Raw genomic sequence first — 22,675 nt, 5'->3', positions numbered from 1 at the left:
TATTTTCAAATTAAAATTTTTAAATTAGGTGGTTAATTAAACAAATCCTAATTTTTAAATTTAAATTAATTTTGTGCATTTCCCAAACTTTCAATTTCCAAATTCCAATCTTAGATCTATTTTCAAATTTAAATTTCAAAATTAAGTGGTTCTTTCTACAAGACCCTAATTTTGAGTTTAATTTTCTTGTGGACAATCTCAAATTTAAATTTTAAAATTAAGTGGTTAATTAAACAAACCCTAATTTTTAAAATTAAATCGATTTCTTCAAAATTTCAACATTTCTATATTTTAAATTTAAAAATTAAGAGGTTAGTTTTGGACAACCGTAATTTTATATTTAACTCTTCCCTCTTAAAATTTTTTAATTTTAAAATTAAGAGGTTATTTTCACTAGGCCCTAATTTTGAAATTCAGTCTCTTTTATTTTTCCTAGGAGATTGCATATTTCTCTTTATTCTTTCCATCAATTTGTTCATTTAATTGCATAATCATTTTTCCTAGAATTTTGCATTATTCAATTATTCTGCAAGTTCCAATTTCAATTCTCAAATTTCAAAATTCAAAATTCAAATTTTCCCTCCTAGATCTCATTTGAATTACATAAATTTAGTGGTTGAATTTACAAAAACCCTAGTTTATAAGTTATCTTGTGGATTGCATCTAGTTCATTGCATTCACTTCTTTCATTGCAAGTTTCCTTTTCTTAATTTGGAAAAATGTCAAATTTCTTTTTACAAGAGGAGGTTATTAAGTTGAAAGGATTTAAGATATATGAAAACCCCCTCTATGAACCTACCAATAATTCCTCTCCCAAAATTTCTCTCCCTAAAGAGGACATATTGATGCAAGAAGATATTTTTAACACTTTTCTCAATGATTTCCCTATTTGGGATGAACCACTGGAGGATGGTGTGGATTATGAACTCTTAATATGTTCCTCCCTCATGAGAATACCTTGGAGAAAGAGGATGATATTTTGGTAAAAGAAGTTGAAATGACTAAGAATTCTTTTGATAACACATCACCTTCTATTCATTTAAATAGCCTTCCTCCTAGAGATGAAACATTAATTACATATGATAGTCTCTTTCTTATTGATTGTCTTAATCACAAAGATACCTTAGAGAAAGAAGATGATGCTATTTCCCATAATTTTAATTCTCCCTCTCCCAAAAATGAAGATCCTAACAAAGATCAAATTAATAAAATTCATATTGCTGAGAAATAAAAAATTCTTCCTGATTATCATGCAGTGCTTTACACATATAACAATGAGATGTTTGCTTTAGATGAGACCATATGAATTGAAGTGCAATATGCTTTCTTAGTTCCTATAATTATCTCTCCAATTCAAACAAATACACCATCTCCTACTAAAGAAGTTCCTAAATAAGAGCTCTTAGAGGATGATGAGGGGTCCTTAGATTTCACACCTTCTTTTTCTAGAAAATCTAAGATGCTGGAATTTGATAATCAAATTGTTTCTCCTAAATCATGTCTAGAAATTGGCTAGGCCTTTTTAAACTTCAATCCAATTCCATTTAAGAGAAAACCCCCTCTTGATCCTACACATGGATGCAATGGAAAAATTTTAGGATGTGTGCAACAAAGTCATGAAAGTAATGAGAAATCATACTTTTTTAGTGAAAAGATATGTTTCCAACCTCTTCCTTTGTCAACAACTCCTCCTCCATTGTCTAGTGAATCCAAACCTTCTCATTCCAATTTTGTGTTACAACAAGAAAATATATTGTCCAATATTCTCCATACTAATTTAATCTCTCTTCTTTGGCCTAAAAGAAGAAGGAAATGTACAAAATATTCTAAAAAAATTCTTCTTTTTGCAGGTATCATCAAATTCATGGCCATTCAACTAATGAGTGTAAAGTGTTGAAAACAAAAATACAATATTATATTAATTTAGGAACAATAAAAATAACATTTGACCATGAATAATATATTTATCCTGATCATTTCAAATAACATTCATGTTCCTATTATGTTTCTCCTCACTATGTTACATTGTCAGCCTACCTATTGGGGGCTCGTTGTCATTCATGGTGGTATAATTTCAAATGCAATCATATTTAGTGATCAACACAATAGTCTATTTATTCTTGTCTCTATTCTTGGGGGGCAAGAATATTATCTTTTCTCTTTCTAAGGTTTCACTATTTTCACTATGGATTGCATTACTCATAACTTAATGTCCTTTCTTTCATTGAATTATCCTTCATGTGAGAACATGTTTGTTCCTTGGTTAGGACCTATTCCTTGTTGGAAACGATACATATTTTATGAATGATCTCTCCTAAGAGAAGTTTTGTGATCATTCTATCTTACTCTTTCTCTTTGAATATGACCTCTTCTTTTGCATTACATTTTTCATAACGTGATGTCCTTTCATACATTGAGTTATCCTTCCTGCGAGAACATGTTTGTTCCTTGGTTAGGACCTATTATTTGCTTGAAACGATATGTTTCTTATGAATAATCTCCCTTTAGAAGTTGTGTAATGCTTCTAATTGTCCTTACACTTGGGGGGTAATGATCTCTCTCTCTCTCTCTCTCTCTCTCTCTCTCTCTCTCTCTCTCTCTCTCTCTCTCTCTAAAGATCCACTTTTCCTTTGTTGAATAGTGTGTGCTTATGATTTGATGTTATTCCTCAAAATTATGTCATCCTTCATCGAGAATGCCTTTCATCTAGCAATAGGAGGAAGGTATGAATTCTTTTTCTCCTTCCCTTATTTTGGTAGAAGATGTTATGTTTGTTCAAGATAGCTCCTCTTGGAGGTAGATGTCTTTTGAGCAAAGATCTCTTTTCCTCCAAGGATCTCCTTTACGCTTGTTGCAAGATATTTATTTTTCAACTATCTTATCCTTTCTTGAAGAGTATTCCCTCTCTAGCCTAGATTTATGACATTGTTGCCTAAAGGATATCTCCTTGGTGTTTAAGGTAAGCTATCCTTGTCTCTAGATTCATTAAGACATAAACATAGGGCTATGTTGACATCTTAAGGGGGGGGCATCCATATCTCTCCCTTTGTATCATATTGTACTATAATTTTGCATATCATTTTCACATGTCTTAAACAGGGTGTTCATTCTTGGAACTAGAGTTAAAAATCTTAAAGCGAGATGCCTCACACCCGAAAACAGACATAACATGTCTTAGATGGGGTTACACATCACTAAAACCAGAGCAAATACTCTTACATGGGATGGCCTCAAAACCAAGCATTCATCCATCTTAAACGGGGTGTTCATTCTCAAAACTAGAGTAAAAACTCATAAAGCGAGATACTTCACATTGAAACTAGATGCATCATTTGATTGGCCACTTGGCATTTTCATTTACATTACATGTCTTAAATAGGTTGAAGCACACTAAAAAATAGACAAAGTCTTACATGGGGTTCTATACACTTGAGACTAGACATCACTTGCACATACGCACGAGGATGGGTGGAACTAGCTAAAAATGGCTACATTATTCTTACTCTCCTCTCCTGCATGGATCACCTAGATAAAAACATCTAGGGGTGATTATTTCATGTCTATTGTTCCCATGGGTCACCTAGATAAAAACATCTAGGGGTGAGTAGTCCATGCCCTTTCTCACCATTCTTCTCATGGATCTACCTAGATAAACACATCTAGCATGTATTCATTCTCTCTCTTCTTCTTCTCATGAACTCATAGTTTTTCTATTAATAGTTCATGTATGATGCTTGTTTTTCTCTTTTATGTGGTCACTTGTGTTCGTGAGATGGCATTTTTCAAGAATGATATTAGTTGTTGAGACATTTTGATATCGGGTCTCTTCGGCTAGTTGACTTGAGGTTTTGTTTGTTACTCTTAGATTTTATTGTGTGTCCATTTATGTTCCCTTGCATATGTTTGAGTGAGTTAAGATCCTAAGATTGGGGGCTTGGTTCCTCAAAATTAGTGATATCTTATACTACTTGTGATCTTGCTCCACATTCCTCATCTTCTTCATCCCTATTTCTTCTACTTTACCATGAGTATTTGCATAATATCACACTCCTACTAAAGTGGGGGCTAAATGTAGCATCCTAAAATTGCACCCCTTTTCAATTTTGACCGCATTTGTGGTCCACACCTTACCGGTCTCATCCCTATGCTTAATTAGGACCTATTTATGCCTCCCCCATGCAATAAACTTCATGTTTTCATCTTGCACTATGTTGGGGCCCCTTGTTCCTAACCCAATTTGGAATAGGACTAGAGCACCATGCCTTGATCCTCCCTAATTGGGACCTATTTTGGCCCCTAGGCCCTATCTCAAATTTGAATGGGAATTGATTCCTCATGTCGGCCTATGTTAGAAAATTAAATGTTTGACGACATGTAGGCATATAAGGAGGTCTTCCCCTCTCATTTAGATATACTTTCATGAAAGTAGAATTGGATCTCAAGCATTCAATAATTCAAGCATTCAAGTGTTCATCATCAAGCATTCTCCAACGCTACATATTCTTCATCTATCCATTGGAGCAACATTACTTCATTCATTTGCAAGCATGTGTGTGTGTTAGTGTTTTGTCATGTTCATGCCATTTTATATAACATATGTGATTACATTCAAAAAGAAAAGCATCATCATCATCTATTGTAGATCTGAAGGTATACCTTTCCATCATTTATTTCAAGCATTTGCAGTATTTCATTCAAGGTTGATTCCAAATCGGGGTTTGACTTAGGCAAACCCCTATTCCCAACCCCTTTCTCCTTCTTTCTATGTGCAGGAAATAGGTACATAGTTGTACCTCTGGAATTAAGCTTTATTTGCAGAGACAGAAAAACCCTTTTCGACACGCGGAAAGTTTGGAGGACCAAGAGGGTGGGTGTCCTGGTCTGAACACACTGTCCGTGCTACTTTTGGTAGATTTTGCAAAGTAGCTCTGAATCATTTCATACTTCTCAGATCCACGTGCACGATGAAATCCCAAATTTGTAGCTCATTTTTTCAGCTTATTTTGTCTTCAATTTCAACACTTTACTTATTCAACTTACAATAGAGGGTCAAACACATTCCAAACACAATTAATCTACTTAGTATTCAATCCTTGTGTCATTTAGGATTGAATCTAGTGGATTCATCCCCTCTTTAGAATGTAAAGTCCTCCAAGTGAATATCGACTTAGTGATTTCCCCCTTCCATGTGATAAATTTGCTAAACTCGAATTTTCCATTTTACAATATTTTTATTTTCAAATTGATGCAAGAGGACTCCCCTCATACCCACACACTTGTTCTTAGAACTTAAAATTAAAATATAAAATAATTTTTTTATAATAATTTCATTTCATTATTCATTTGCATACAATTTGTTTTATAAAGTATAAATTAAAATAAACGTGGCCTATCATTATCATCTCTCTTTCTTCATTTTTCTCTCAACTCCATGCAACATTTTGTTCTTCAGCACAACATTGTTACATGTCTTTATTGATGTTAAAAAATCATGTTAATGTTGTTTTAACAAAAGTGATCTATTCACTCCTACTCCACCTTTTTTTTTTCCTCTCCTCTCCAAATTCAACACCTCCTTCCTCCATTTATTTTGTTGCCTTTTTTATCTTTAAATATATCTTTTTAATATCCCAATGATAAGTGACTCTTCATTCCCAACACCTCACTCTTTTTCATTTTAAAAAGAGTATCATTTCTTTAGAAAAAGAGATTACTTTCTTACCCAATGCCTCCCTCAATTTAAGGCTATTGTTTTTTTCTTTTCTTTTATAACGAGCATAAAATCTTCTTTAAAGAGACATGAAAATAATTTAAAAGAAATAAATTAAAAGATGATTTTTTTAACTATCCAAGCAACTCATTTTTTCTATGCAATTTCATTAAGAATTTTTTCTCATCTAGCAATGAGAATTCATTTCCTTCTTGTATTTGATTTTCATGATGTTATTTTCTATGAAAGAAATTTCACAATTAATGGAAAAAATAAATTTTTGAATAAGTTTTTACTTAGCCAAGATGCATATAATAACCTCCCTAAGCTCCCAAACAAGCCATTTCAACCCATGTTTTTAAAACATCAAAATTAATATTTTTTTTTGAATTATTGATGAAATCAAAGAATTTTAAATTCTTCAAATTAATAAAGAATATGGCTATAGAACTTGGCCACATTAGGTGAAATATATCCATGAACATTCCTATAAAACTATTCTACACCAAAACATATAGATTTTCTAAAATAACTATTTCCGCAAAATTGTGTTTGAAGATTTAAAACTATGTTTAGACAAAAAATCCAAATTTGTTTTTTAATCAAAATGGAAGCTCCCTATTGTAGAGAGAGACACCAAGATAAAGCCAAAAAAATAAAATTGAAAATATTTTTGGGCGATGCAAGATCCCTTGTAGACTTAGATGCTCCTATATCACAAATGAATGAGAAGAGAATCCTAATGCTTTATATAGGGTTTTGAAATTTTATTTGACCAATCAATTGATGATAATAGAATCAATAATAGTTTGTATGGTATTCAATTGACCTTTGTTTGAATTTCAACTTTTAAGATAGAAATAAAACAACTATGAATATAGGAATCTAAGAGTCCTATAAAATTAGAGATCTTTTAAATTTGAGTGTTATAGTGAGTAAAAATTCTTACACAAACTAACTTTAATAGATTTCCTTCATGGTTCTCTTGGATTTAATTTTAAAGTGGGCTAGAAAGGCTTTAAAAAGTTTAAGCCACCATGAAAAGGTAGGGAAAATGTGTATGCCATAGATACCATTGAGTTTCTACTCCCTCTAATGAAAATATTTCCATCATGAGACACTCCTTAGTAGGAACTCAATGAACATCCAAGGAATTCTCTATCATGTCTAACCATGTTCCAATGCCTTCTCCATGAAATTAGGGTGTGCCGATATTTGGGGACATGGGAGGTGCAAATAGGCCTTCGCAAAGGTGATGCCAAGATGAGATGTATGGGAGTTGGAGTAGTAGTAGCCAACAAATTGAGTGTAACATTCATTTGTTGAAGGTATACTTGATTCAACCTAGTAGTGAGGTTATCCAATTGAGTTTGGAGTTAAGAAAGAGATGATTGAAGGTCGTATATGTCAAATATTATCTTAGGATCCATCTTGGGTGACATTATTATGCTGCTAGATGTGATATTTTAGGCTTACCTAAGGTTATATATAAATAACAATCGATGAAAAAAAATACTATGAGATAAATGCCTAGATGACACAAAAACTTCTTTAGCTAACCAAAAAGTGTTGCATAAAAGATCAATCTCTAATCCAATTATCAATCATCAATATTTCATTCAAGTTATGATACCAATTAAATAGATACAAGGCTTAGACTATAGTATAAAAATATAAAAAATTCTATGAAAATGTAAAATTAAGTTGCATTAATATGGAGTTACCATGTATACAACATCTTTATGATGCTAAAATCAACCACTTTAACATAAAACCACCTTAAATGAGTTTAAAACAACAATAAAAAGGCAAGATAGGATGACCATAAGATAGTAGCAACAAAGAGGCACAAATGAACAACGTAAGAGTGCAAGAAATTATAGAAAATCATATCAAAATATAAGGTTTATGTCAAGAAATCGTTTCAGGGAAAAAAAAACTTCTACCAAGAAGAGAGGTCAAGAATGTATTATATTAAAATACAATATTACAATTCATCACTTTCAAATCTCCTCTTCAATCTTAAGACCAACAAAAATTGTGTATAATACTCTCTCTCTCTCTCTCTCATGTGAACAATGTTGTATGCACATTCTTACCCTCTTATTTCTACCTCCTCAATCATCCATCATATAGCATTTCAACACCTTAATGGGATGAACAAGATGGTTACACATCACAAAACCCTACCTTGGAAGTTTCTCAACATACTTAGCATAGCCCTTGTAGTTTATAACTAACTCACCAAACTGGGCACTTGGTTTATCCATATTCTCAAGGTGGTTTTTTTCTTCTTTCATAAGATGTTATAGGCTTCTAATAGTCATGCCATAATATTTATAGGTGTCCTAATAACCTTATAGGATCTAAGTTCCTATAACTTCCATAACATATAAGATGCTTATCTGATAAATAGTAACTTTCTATCAATAAATAATTAATTAATACCCCTAGTGAAAAAAAATTATCATACCAATAAAGCCTTGATGTTAAAAAATAACTATTATGTTAATGAAACCTTCGTCCCTTAAGTGTGCATTTACAAATAATGTATAAATTAATTAAATATATAAGATTTACAAGGTTGAAAGCACCTTAAGCATAAAAAGGCTGCCATAGTTATACATCAAAAATGATTTTCTTAAATAGATGGTCACAATGACATAATTGTCTAGATGATGTAAAAAGTTACCTAGACTTTTTTATTGGTAATGCCCTATGGGTAGAGTTTTAAAACAAAATTGTCAAATTTCTTATGGTTTGGTTGAACTTTAGCTTGGAAGTTTCAAACTAGAAAACTATATAGGAGTTGAATACTAATGGTGTGAGTGCCACAAAATTGGCAATCTAAATATTGTCATCTAGTTTTTAAACATTGCTACATTTTGTTCCGCTAATTATTTGGAACAAAACTATTTGGATTTATGTGAGCCTACTTAGATTCACTAATTTATGACCAAGTATACCCAACGAAATTGTTAAGTGAGTGTTTTGGGTCTATAAACTCTCGTATGTACTTGTCTCTTCCATAGATAGCTAACAAGTTTAATATTTCATAGTTCTAACTACAATGGATTCCACCATCACATAGCCACACAATCCCATCTTTGAAGTATGCAGAGAATATATTCATGGCACTAATCACTAACCAATGCGCTACAAATTATAGATAATGCATGGCTTCCTATGGCAAGGATTTACCTAATTTTAAAGGGTCTTTCAATATACCAAATGGTATGTGTGAAAGCACAATTCTATCTATAAATGTTGCCTAAGGCCTTGATATTTGAGTCTATGCATTCCTCACCTCACGAGACTTTTTATGAGGAAACTAGTTTAGCTAGAAAGGATTGCTCTTTACAATATTTTAAAACCTCTAGCATACAATTTCTAACCTAGATAACTACTTCAAAGAAAAATAGTAACATGCTTAGTACCCCAATACTTCCACCACTTTTAGATCACCAAGATTGATTAAGGGTATGGTGAGTGCATAAAGTGGATGGTTTCTATAAGCCACTAATATAATATTGGTGCAACAAAGCACAAGCCTAGAAAGAGTTCAAATCCCACTTCCAAGGAATCTATAAAGAAAATGGTGACAATAAATAGATATATACAAACAATATAAGCAAGAGAACACTTGTATATTAAGTTCTTAGGGCCACTTTAAGGGGGGAATTATAATATTCTAGATTCCTTTATTTTGCCTAAGTATAGCTATATATATAGCTAGCAACTAAATCACTACCATCCCATGTATGTAGGATAAATAATTACAAAACATATGCATCCAAGCCTTTATTTAATAAAAGAAAATACATACATGAAAAAAGGAGGCTCTAGACATTATATCCTAAATAGTGATATTTTTTTGTCAACTCCTTCAAAGACAATGAAGCTAATAAGTTATGAAGAAATAAAATTACCCCTTTTAAGATTAGATTAATAAAAAAAATACAATTAATATTGAGAAGTCAAGCGAAAATAGTGACTAAAGCATCCCCTATTGCTATGAGTATTATGATGCAATTTTTTGAGTTTATCAATGCATGTATGGATATTGATTGTAGTTAACTTGTAAAAGGATGTGATAATCAAAAGTTAATATATAAATTTGATATGAGTTAGTAAATATGTGTAATTATTAAGGTGTACACATGCACATCTAATAGTGCAAATAACGAGTATGTAATCACACAAATATACTTAAATGATCTTTTAAATCATGTATGTAGATCAATGTTTCTTATAGTATCACATTGACATTAATTTTCATACTTATATGTGTGTGTGAAAAGTGGAATAAAGTCTGCAAGTTGTAAGACACAACACTTCAATTAAGTCATTGCGTGCATGGTTAGACAGATAAAATCATGAATATAAAAACCATAACAAATTGACCTATTGCCTTCTAAAAGATGTGAGTATAGACTTGCTCTCAGATTTGTATAAGCAATACCAGTGACTAGACTACACCAAGATGAAGAATTTAATCTATATGAGCACAAGAATAAGCTAAATGTATGCAAGATTAAGCTAGATGAATGAATAGTAAGCTAGATGAATTAATATTAAGCTAGATGATTGAAAGCAATAACGATTAAACTAAATATGCAAAAAGCTAAAATAAGATGCAATAATCTCAAAGCACAATATTTTCAATGACTCCAGAGTAAAAACTGCACAATAACAATAAATCTCTAGGGTGTTTTGAATGAGAGATTAAGGTTGAATTTATAGAGATTCAAAAGAGAGACCAACAATCAAGATCGATTAGCAATGAGCGGTTGAGATTCTTCAAGAAAAAACACAATTTAGGATAACTGAAATAATTCAGAGATCAGATTTAGTTAATCTTGAGATAGATTCCAATTATAGCTTGATTGAATGCATTCAGATTATAAGTCTAAGTCTGCATTGGAGATAAAATTTAGTTGATTCCATGCACTTGAGATAAAAATAGGTGATTTCATGCACATTTCTTTAATTTTCTCAAAAATTTTATTTAGAAAAAGGCCTTTTCAATGCAACGGAACTTCTTTCTTCAAAAGTTTTGAGTTTTAATTTTAGAGAAAATGATTAATTCAATTTAATTACTTTTCTGATTTTCCAAGTTATCTAAATTTTAAAAAAATAAATATCTTAAGTTTGATTTATTTCTTTCAATTTAATTCTTTTCTTTTGTTTTCAATTTAACTCTTTCTTTTTGCAGATTAATTCCTCTTTTTGTGATAAATCTCTTTTTGTAAATTAATTCCTCTTTTTGTGATTAATCTCTTTTTGTAAATTAATTCTTCTTTTTAATGATTAAATGGCAAATTTATTAATTAATTAAATAAGCTAGGATATTTAAATAAATAAATAGGATAATTGATCAAAATGATTTAATTAATATAGAGTGATTAACTTGCCATGTAACATTAATGATTGAAGAATTAATTAATTAGATGCTCAAGGTTGATTTAATTACCTTTGCTTAGGACCTTGGTGATGTTGTCGAGATTGGGGGCCCATGGTTTAGATGACCATTTTTAGGGTATTACATTTGCCCTGCTTTGAATTAATGTGTGAGCAACACGTTGGTTCAAAGAATAGTTGATGTCAAATAGAAATCAGTTCTGAACTTGATGGATCACAAACCGATGAAGAACGAGATGTTTAGCTTGATTTGAAGCGATGAAACTGAATAGATTTGATTAAAGCGATGCAGATCCTTAACTTGATTGAACAAGAATCAACAAAGAGAGAGATATTGTTCTTGAACTTGATGGATCAAGAAATGAGCATCGATCTAGAACTTGATTGAACTAGATTGAGCGAAGAAACAAATCTAATTCTAAACTTGATTGAACAAGAATTGAATGAGCGAGGGATAAAACCAATTTCGAACTTGATTCAACAAGAATCGACTGAGCGAGAGTTAAAACTGATTTTGAACTTGATTGAACAAGAACCGATTGAGCGAGAGATAAAACCGATTCCGAACTTGATTGAACAAGAATCGATTAGCAAGAGAGAATGTCCAACTTGATTTTACGTGATCAAACTGAACACCGATTTAAAGATTAATTCAGATAAGGACAAAAATTGTTTTGCCCCTAGAGATTGCTTTATTTAACATCAAAAAATATCAACTCAATATGACATGATTTAGTTATGATCTCCCTAGTAACAAGGTTTAGTTGATTTTCTTTGATTGAAAAGATTTTTGCTTGACTTTATGAAGAGGATTTGAAAAATTTCTCAACTTTTGATGATGATAATCACTGAAAAGATGTAATGAGTATGCCCCTGAGGATTGAAATCGAAAGATAGCGAGGGTACAATGATTTTAGGCAATTTTTAGGGATGGTAATTATTTGAGCACGAAGATTGATGTTGAAGATTAAAATCAGAGTTGATTTGAGAATTAAATTCAGATTTAGAATTGAAGTGAGTGCAAAATGATTCGAAAATTGACTTGAGGATGAAAGTGCTAAGTGGTCAACGTTGTGAAATTTTGACTAGAAAATTAACGTCAGATTTTTTATTTCGATCCTGAAAATGGACTCAGACAGTCGATTTAGCTTAGGGTGTACTCAGGCAGTAAAGAGGCATAAATTGCATAAATCACATTATCAAAGAGTGAATCACAACTCTAAATCTAATTATTACTCCTAAATAACAATGAAATAAAGCTAATTATCAATTGAATTGAAATGATCTATCTAAGACTCCCTCAATTGACATAGCAAGGCTTCCATTGCTCTTCTCCATTGTTGTTGATGTAGGTGGCTCTTAGGTATTGCACTTGATTTCTAGCATAAGACATACAACAATATTAAAGACTGTGATTGTATGATTCTAGAAAGGCTAGCTTGAATTGATGAAAAGAGGTTGACTTTATAGATTTTCAACACAAAGGGGGTGAGAAATAGAACAAGTGTTGAGTGGGAGATAACTAAAATTGATTGATCAGTGAACTCAATTGATTGATTTGTTAACTGAATTGATTGAGTAGTCAACTGGATTGATTGAAGAGTGAACTGAATAGATGGACTAGTCAACTCACTTGATTAATTAGAAGACTGAATTGATTTTGAGTTAAAAAAGATGATTGATGAGTTAACTGAGTTAACTGATTTGATCAATCAGTTTTGATTTTAGCATGTGTTGTAGGAATTTGAAATTGAATTTGATTTTCATTTTCAATTTGGATTTGAATTTGGTCATTCAAATGCTAAAATGCACATGAAATTAATTGAAATTCAGATTTGGGGAAAATGTGAATTTGGAAATATGAAATTAGATGAAATGAGAAATGAAATTGGATGGAATTAATTGATATTATAATTTGGGGAATTGGAGGAATTTAATTAATTAATTAAAATAATTTAAATGAAATTATTTAAACTTAGGAGATTGAATTAATTAAATAATAAAGATTATTTAACTAAGGATTAAATAGCAATTAATTAAATATTTGATATTTAATTAATAATTGAGATAGGATTAACTGATTAAAATGATTTGAGAATAGAAATAGAATAATTAGTGTTGGCAATATAACAAGGATATTGAGAAGGTTGTTGATGATTATGGACATAACTGATTAAAGATGTTTTACTGTCTTGATATTATTATTTTGTCATTGATGTCAAGAAATTGATTTTCTAATTCAGTATGATGTTGCCATATCTTAAAAAATATGATATGAAGATTATAAAGAAGTCGGTAAAGACACAGGAAAGAATATGATGAATAAAGGGATAGGTTATTCAATGGGCAACTCTACCGAGTCAAACAATGATGAGATCTTGATGTTTTAGATTGTTTTAACATCATACATATGTTGTAAAATGTAAAGGTTAATACTACACTATGTTATCAGGCAAAGAACCTAGTCGGTAAACCCTAAGGTTATCGCAGTCAGTTAATGAAGACAGAATGTCTACCGAGTAAAGTTTAGTATTCACCGAGTTGTAACCGAGCTATAACAGAATGCATTAAATGTTTACATGTGATATTTAATGAAAGAAGCTGATGAGCTGGAGCGGATCAATGATTGGCAAGCCGTGGAAGAATTTTGTTAACAAATCTAAGGCAATGGAAAGTCGGCAAGAAGATCTACAACTCAGATTGAACCGCATTACCCTAACACAAGTTCCAAGATGATTGTGCAAGTTCCGAGGCAGGGTAAAACATTTTTCAGATCGTAAGATACAATGAACCTAGACAAGATTGAAGATCTGATGGCTATGATTGATCATGGGAAATGTGATCAAGGAGATTAAGTGGTTAGATGATTGTTTATAAATAAGGAACTGTTGATAAACAGTGTATGTGGGCAAGTGTATGCATAGGGATGCTACATAGTGATCACCAAGCACAGAAGCTTGAAGACCTATTGGAATAATAGAGTATTGATGCCCAGTAGATAGACAAGAATAGTTCTCTATCTAGATGGTGTTGAACAAATAAGAATCTGCTTTAGCATTTTAGATGTAACGTTGCAGATAGATTGTATTACTATTAGCTTGTGGAAGTAACAGGAAATCTCTTAACCGAGTGGACTTAACAGTCATATAAGTAAATCCTCTAACAAGGTGACATTCTAAATGAGTGTTTGAAATCCTTTGACAAGGTCACTTCTAACAAAGTGAAGATCCTAACAGATCTGAGGGAAATCCCTTAACCGGGTCACATCTAGCAATGTGTTTTGTAATCTTTAACAGGATTGGCTTTTAACCGAGCATACTCTAGAAGAGTATATTTCTTAGTGGGTTGAAATCCCATAGTGGTTTTTCCCTATTTGGGTTTCCACGTTAAATTTGGTGTTATGAGGTTTATATTGTTCATATGCTTTTGAGTTTACATGTTTGATAGTTTTTATTCTATGACTGATATATGTTACCGAGGTTGAATCTGATGTTTTCATTAATGATTAAGTTTTTATGATTCACCCCCCCCCCTCTCATCTTGTTGGCTATCAGATCTATACTTATATTAAGTATCAGAACTATCAATTGGTATCAAAGCCTTGGACTCCGAAAGGAAAGTTTAAAGGCACTTGAGTTTAAAGTTTAAAGTATAAGATGGTTTTACGTCAGATTTTTTATTTCGATCCTGAAAATGGACTCAAACAGTCGATTTAGCTTAGGGTGTACTCAGGCAGTAAAGAGGCATAAATTGCATAAATCACATTAGCAAAGAGTGAATCACAACTCTAAATCTAATTATTACTCATAAATAACAATGAAATAAAGCTAATTATCAATTGAATTGAAATGATCTATCTAAGACTCCCTCAATTGACATAGCAAGGCTTCCATTGCTCTTCTCCATTGTTGTTGACGTAGGTGGCTCTTAGGTATTGCACTTGATTTCTAGCATAAGACATACAACAATATTGAAGACTGTGATTCTATGATTCTAGAAAAGCTAGCTTGAATTGATGAAAAGAGGTTGACTTTATAGATTTTCAACACAAAGGGGGTGAGAAATAGAACTCAAGTGTTGATTGGGAGATAACTAAACTTGATTGATTAGTGAACTCAATTGATTGATTTGTTAACTGAATTGATTGAGTAGTCAACTGGATTGATTGAAGAGTGAACTGAATAGATGGATTAGTCAACTCACTTGATTAATTAGAAGACTGAATTGATTTTGAGTTAAAAAGGATGATTGATGAGTTAACTGAGTTAACTGATTTGATCAATCAGTTTTGATTTTAGCATGTGTTGTAGGAATTTGAAATTGAATTTGATTTTCATTTGCAATTTGGCTTTGAATTTGGTCATTCGAATGCTAAAATGCACATAAAATTAATTGAAATTCAGATTTGGGGAAAATGTGAATTTGGAAATATGAAATTAGATGAAATGAGAAATGAAATTGGACGGAATTAATTGAAATTATAATTTGGGGAATTGGAGGAATTTAATTAATTAATTAAAATAATTTAAATGAAATTATTTAAACTTAGGAGATTGAATTAATTAAATAATAAAGATTATTTAACTAAGGATTAAATAGCAATTAATTAAATATTTGATATTTAATTAATAATTGAGATAGGATTAACTGATTAAAATGATTTGAGAATAGAAATAGAATAATTAGAAGTGTTGAAAGGCGATGATTAGAAGAAATAGTTAATTTAGTCAAATAATTAAAGAATTACTTAATTAAATAGATAAATAATTAGTGTAGAATTAATGAGACATTTTTAGGTGTCTACATTTGCCCCTCTTTGAGACAATATCGAAACAATGTTGTTTCAAAGAAAATGAAAAGAAAAAACTACCCCAGTATGCCCCGGTCACACTAGGGTATAATGCCCCCTCAGAAAAAGTGGTCAAAATTTTTTGGATCGAAGACCAATTTTTCAGAAATATGTTAGATAGTGATATATGAAGCTTGAAAGAGTTTCGATCTCGTTTTCTATGTCTAAAACCGTGTTGAAGCTGGAGGGGTCAATGGGCATTTATGTTAATAAACCCTAATTTTTGAGCTTATAAATTGAGGATTGGTATGGGTTTGAGCTCATTTGCATTTTTTTGTTTTAAGAGAATTTCTTAGAGAGATTAGAGCTTCTGGCATCCTTGGAGTGAAATGGCAGGTCATAGAGCGAGGTTGCATTTATCTGAGCGAGTGTGATCTTATCAGAGACCTCCCGACACTGGTGGCATGGTGAGTTACCTGATTTTCTGCTTGTTTTTTGTCTGTATTTTGTAAAAAAATTAATTGTTTTTAGTGTGTCATTTTTCATGTATGTCGCAATCGATGTAAATGGTTCACACTTGATGTTTTATGTCGCATATGTGAACGTTGTGTCACACTTGACAAAATTGTATCACAATTGAGTGTTTTGGATCACATTTGCTTATATCGTGTCACATATGATAAATTTGATTCGCATTTGGCATAAATATGTCACATTTTCTTATTTTGCTTCACAATTGGTAATATTGAATCACAATTGATAATAAAAGCCTTTCTTCCTTCAGTTTATGAGTCCTCATAGTTTTGATGATGTAGTTGACTCATGTTTTATATTTTCCAAATGCAGGCACATTATCCAGTACTTCTTGCTAGGCAGACGTGACCAGATAGTCTTGATTGATGCCATGAGTTGGATGCAAAGGATACCTCTTTGTTACGATAGGTTGGATTATATTATATTGCGCATTTTCCTGAGGTTACGACCAACAGGGCTATGATTACTACTTTGGTTGAGCGGTGGCATTCAGAGACATGTTCTTTTCATCTACCGACTAGTGAGGCATCTATCACACTTGAGGATGTGTGGCGTATTTTACACATTCCGATATCTGGTAGGCAAGTTACTTTTGATCGTGATGATGGTATTTCAGCTTTGTGTACATTTTTTGAGTGTGAGGAGTAGGATCAACATATCCATGGTCGTTATGATATTCGTTAGGATGATTTTGATTATGATGATCTCATTGTTGTGCTTGCTTGTATTGTTGTTGGATTATTGATTCCTGATAGACGCGTCCATGGTTTTCATGTTGGATGGGGACATGTTATACATGATATGATTATTGACAGACATGTGTCTGCTTGGGGTCCTTGTCTTCTTGCCACTTTGTATCATCAGATGCATGGGGTTGTTTACTTGCAACAGAAATCAGTTGGATGTGGTATTACTTTTCTTCAGACATGGGCTTGGGAGCACATATCTATCTTTTGTCCTACTTTACATATAGATTTAGAGCCAGAGAAGCCATATGCTTATGGATATACTATTGGTGTGAGGCATAAGGCATCGAGTAACATCTTGTATTGGCGTCATTAGATTGATATCTTATAGTACTTCTCATGGAGACCTTATCTTACTTGTCTTGGTTGGATTGATGATGCTCAACATCTTCCTTTTTGTTGACAATAGAGATATCTTATTGGTCAAGATGTTGGTAGCCATAGGGTTATTGATATGCATCTTCATGGTCATGTGCTCAGACAACTCAGAAAAGTACAGGGTATTCCAGACGTGACAAGTTATTTTGCTCGCACTACTCAAGAGGTTGGTGATTGGGGTCTCATGTTGCTATTGCTGAGTTTGACTCTCTTGCTCTTGTTTTATGGGGATGGCGGCTTGATGTAGTGGATCTAGGGTCCACAACACAATATAGTATATGGTGGATACATCATAGGCCTATACCTTTGGCAGATCCAATAGTTCTAATTGGTGCTCAACAGATTAGACATGGAAGGGGTCTCAGAGGGAGAGGTGGAGAGGATAGGGGTGGAGGAGGTAGGTATGGAGGAGGTAGAGGTGGATGAGGTAGGGATGGAGGAGGTAGAGGTGGATGAGGTAGGGGTGGAGGAGGTATAGATCTGATAGCAGTAGTTTCAGAGCAGGTGGATAGTGATAGGGAGGATGTGGATATTGGTGGAGAGACTACATCCATGAGAAGTTCTGATGATAATGATGAGTCAGGATCAGGGTCATTGAGAAACAATGGAGATGAGGGTGGGGATGATGGTTATGATGTGGAGATACCCCAGGCTGTAGATTTTGTAGGTGTGGATAGAGGAGATGAGGAGGGATTGAGAGATTAGGTTAGGCATTTAGAGGACTTGGTTGCTACTTTGCGGTAGTGGCAGATGGAGGATAGGGTTCAATATCGACATACGATGGAGGATTTAACTGTGAAGAGAGATCGAATAGCTACTGATAGAGATCGATTACAGCAGGAGAGAGATGAGGCAATGAGGAGGACTCAGATCACTATGAATGCATATGATCAGTTATTTGGGCTAGTGACAGAGGCACGTAGCCAGGCAAATAGATATTTTATTGCAGCACAAGAGGCTATTTATTATCGACATGTTTATGAGAGGGCTGAGGGTCAAAGGGAACCTAGTTTTAGTGCTTTCATAGGGAGAAGATCTAGTCGATCTACTTCTCAATAGACTAGCAGTGGGGGAGTGATGGGTCCACCTAGAGCGTCATCGGGATAGGCTCGAGCTAGTCGAGATGCACCTACTGATAGAGGCAGTATAGCCTGAGAGATTGGATATTGATTTTGATGTTGTAGATACGATGTATTTTGACACATTTTTATATGATATGCATTCTTGATGAGCTTTTGATGGTGAAATTCATGGTCTAATGTATATTTTTTTATTGTGATGATGAATGCAATATGAATGTGATATCATGTAGTGATTTGATGTTGTGGTGCATAATGGTTGATGAAAACTTTATTTCGATTATGAACATGTGATGTGATGATACTTATTATTATTTTTGTATGTCAAAATGCATGTTGAAGATCTTAGAATAATTGTTAGTTGTTAGACGTAGAAAATGATAGAAGATAATCAATCAACTGAATCAATCTTTATAAGCTATATTTTGATGTGATAATGGGTGATATGATAGAAATTTTGATGAGAAAGTATTCATTGCTTTATTCGTAGTGTAATACATTATCATCATTGAGCCTTATTATATAACAATGGTGCTTATTACACCAAGGTATGAGGAACCAAGATGTATAGATATCTCATTGCAAAGAAACAAATAGGTAACATACAACGAATGAACCCTCCATTCTAGGAATTACACTAGGGGTCGAGGTATGTGTGGCATTCACTAGCTGAATGCTCCTATCACAGACACCCACTAGAGCAATTGCCCTAGAACTTCATCGGTTCAAACCACAAACAACAAACAAAGAAAAGGATCATGCCCATCATGGCTTCTCTAGTCACTTTTTAGACATCTTTGAGTAGCTAAAAGCAATTATCTTCACCAATTTGATAAAAAGAGTCAACCAAGATAGACAAAACTCAACAGTTAGACTGAATGTGCCTTTGCTTTGATATGTTTGGTGTGATTTTGATAATGTCTGGTTTCAGAAGTTTTGGACCCTATATAAGACCGATTTGTCTGGTTTCGAGTGTACCGATTCTGTTTAAGACAAGATCTTGATCACGTTGATAGTTTGATAAATCGATAGATTAGACAGTTAATCAGTATGATTGCAGACATTTTGACAAGCTAGTTGTATCCTTTGTTTAACTTTGTGTGAAGTGTTTGCTGGACATATGTTGGGGTGTTTGATTCTTGCGAGATAATTTAGTGCCAGTTTTAAATTGGTATTTGATTGTTTTTGGTATTTTTCAGGATTGTTTTTTCAAGTGTTTTTAATTTTTTTTATTTTTTTTTCAGAATCATTTTTCGAGTGTTTTTGAGTTTTTCAGGATCATTTTTTGAATGTTTAGGATTTTTTCAGGATTGTTTTTCAAATGTTTAGGTATTTTTTTCAGGACTGTTTTATGATTTTTTGGATTTTTTCAGGACTGTTTTATGATTTTTTGGATTTTTTCAGGATCATTTTTTGAATGTTTTATGACTTTTAGAATTTTTTTAGTTAAAGCCCCCAAGTATGCATATCTTACATGATGATGCATAATGTGATGGGGACAACAATTTTTTTATATGAGTTATGCTAAGGCAGGATGCATGACAAAAATGCAATTCCTATTTGAACAAGGATGAGTGTGTGTGTGTCTTTCATTCTAGAATGCACTAATTAGATTAAAGGTGTGAAACGTTTCAGAGATAGGAGTTCAATCCATTCTCAAAAGAATTAGACCATCCAACCTAACACACTATGTAACCAAGATTTATGAATGGAGGCACGGAAAAATTCTCCATCAATTCTTGAAATTTTGATCTTCTTTTGCCTATGTGTGTGCAATTGAGTTCATTCTGACCCTTATAACCATCAAAGACCCTTGGAATCCTATGTGGCTATCTACGTAAGTTATTTTGACTTCAAAAGAAACCTGGATAGAGCCTCGTTGCCAGCAAGCTTTTAGGGCTTCGATGAGGTGCACTATAATCTCTCAAACATTGCTCCATTGCCACTAGGTGTCCATAGCCCTGATGAAGTTATTTGCATGTTCCCATAGTTAATCTTTCTCTTTTTTGTCTCATTTGTATGTGTGATATTTCAATAATATATCATTTTAAAAAAAAAAAAAAAATTGCCTTGAGATTGACATAACACTTTTTTCTTTTATTTTCTTGCCTTGACTTGTAATTAATGAAACCTATTTGGGTATGACAATTACAGTAGCGCTGAAGCAAAATATTAGATTTTTCACTAGCCACATGACCAACTAGGCATTTGTAATGACTTAGAGTTTTTGATTAATGTGTAAGATATAGCAATTGATAGATTTTTGGTAACAAGACTTGATAAGGAAACTTCTACCAAACCAATAATAAAGTGTAATCACAATGTGACATTGAAGATGAATGACTAAAGACCTCCAAAAGACTTCATGAACAAGTATCTAGGAAATGAGACAACTTTCATTTCTTTTCAGTGTAGATAGGTGAATGACTCGAATAATCACCTTGTTTTATTGATGCAACTATACGAGAAAGGGTAATGCAATGCGGTAAATAAATATGCAAATGCAGTACTAAAAATTGAAATGAACCCACCCTTAGATGTAATATCTTTTTAGGTGCATACTCTTGATGGGATCAGGGAGTGAATCTCCCTCCATTGTTTGCAAATGATAAGCGCCATTTCCAATTACTTTCATTATGACAAAAGGACCTAACCAGTTAGGTTCAATCTTTCTTGATTTTTCTCATTCAACAAGGTTTCTTTGATTTTATTTAAGAACGATATCTCCTATTTCAAAGCAACGTGGGTTCACTCATTTGTTGTAGCTTCTTCTCATTGATTTTTGGTAGCCTTGTAAATGGTTTAGAGCACTTTTTCATTTTTCATCTAGGAATTCTAATTCTTGCAAACATGCGGCTCTATGGTTTTCTTCTGAGATAATATTTTTTAGAGACTCTTAGGGATGACAATTCTACTTCGACAGGTAAAATGGCTTCTGCACCATAAACCAAAGAGAATGGTGTTGTACCAGTTGTCATACGTATACTAGTTCTATAAGCCCATAGAGATGGATTTAGTTGGAGATGCCAATCTCGTCCACTGTCATTGACAAATTTCTTTAAGATTTTCAAAATAGTTTTGTTTGTTACCTCAGCTTGACCATTGCTTTGGGGATAGTAAGGTGTTGCAAAACGTTGCTGGATTTTAAATTGTTCACAAATCTCACTCACTTATTGATTTTTAAAGGCTTGTCCATTATCAATCACGATGCACATGGGTAGCCCATACCTGCAAATGATATAATTCAAGATAAATTTTGCTATTTGTTTTCCTGTTGTGAAAATCATCAGGATTGCTTCAACCCATTTTGTGAAATATTTTGTAGCGGTGAGAATAAACTTATATCCGTTGGAAGAGGTAGGATTTATTTTCCCTACAAGATCTAATCCCCATTGTGAAAATGACCAAGGTGATGTTATTGACTGAAGATCTTAAGCAAGTGCATGGATGAGATTCCCATGTATTTGAAATTTCTTGCATCTTTGGACATACTTGTAAGCGTCTTTTTCCATTGTAGGCCAATAGTAACCTATTCATAACAGTGTTTTTGCTAGAGCAGGTCCAGAAGAATGTGTGCCACATATTCCATCATGAACTTCTTTTAAGGCGATTTGTGTCTCCTCCATATCAAGGCATCTAGGTAAGGTTATGTCTATACTTTTCCTGTATAAAGTATTAGCAATGATTGCATGTTTTGATGATTGTTGTATGAGTGCCTTTCTTTGATTCCGTGAAAGATCTAGAGGTATATATTGATCATGCAGGTATGCATATATATCTTTGTACCATGGAGAATCAAGTCCTACCATCATATAGACATATTCAATGGATGGTATTTCATAAGCTGGTGCAATGAGTTGTTCCACTTGAAATTCAAAGTGAGCTCCATCATTTGGCTTATCCAAGAGAGATCCTACTATTGCCATTGCATCTGCTGCCCTGTTTTGCACTCTCAGAATCTGTTCAAATGTGACCTTGGTGAAGTGTTGCTTGTATTCTTCTACCAATTATTTTTACA

The sequence above is a fragment of the Cryptomeria japonica genome, chromosome 7, assembly GCF_030272615.1.
Source record: "Cryptomeria japonica chromosome 7, Sugi_1.0, whole genome shotgun sequence".
NCBI lineage: Eukaryota > Viridiplantae > Streptophyta > Pinopsida > Cupressales > Cupressaceae > Cryptomeria > Cryptomeria japonica.
Note: the sequence above shows the minus strand (reverse complement) of the source record.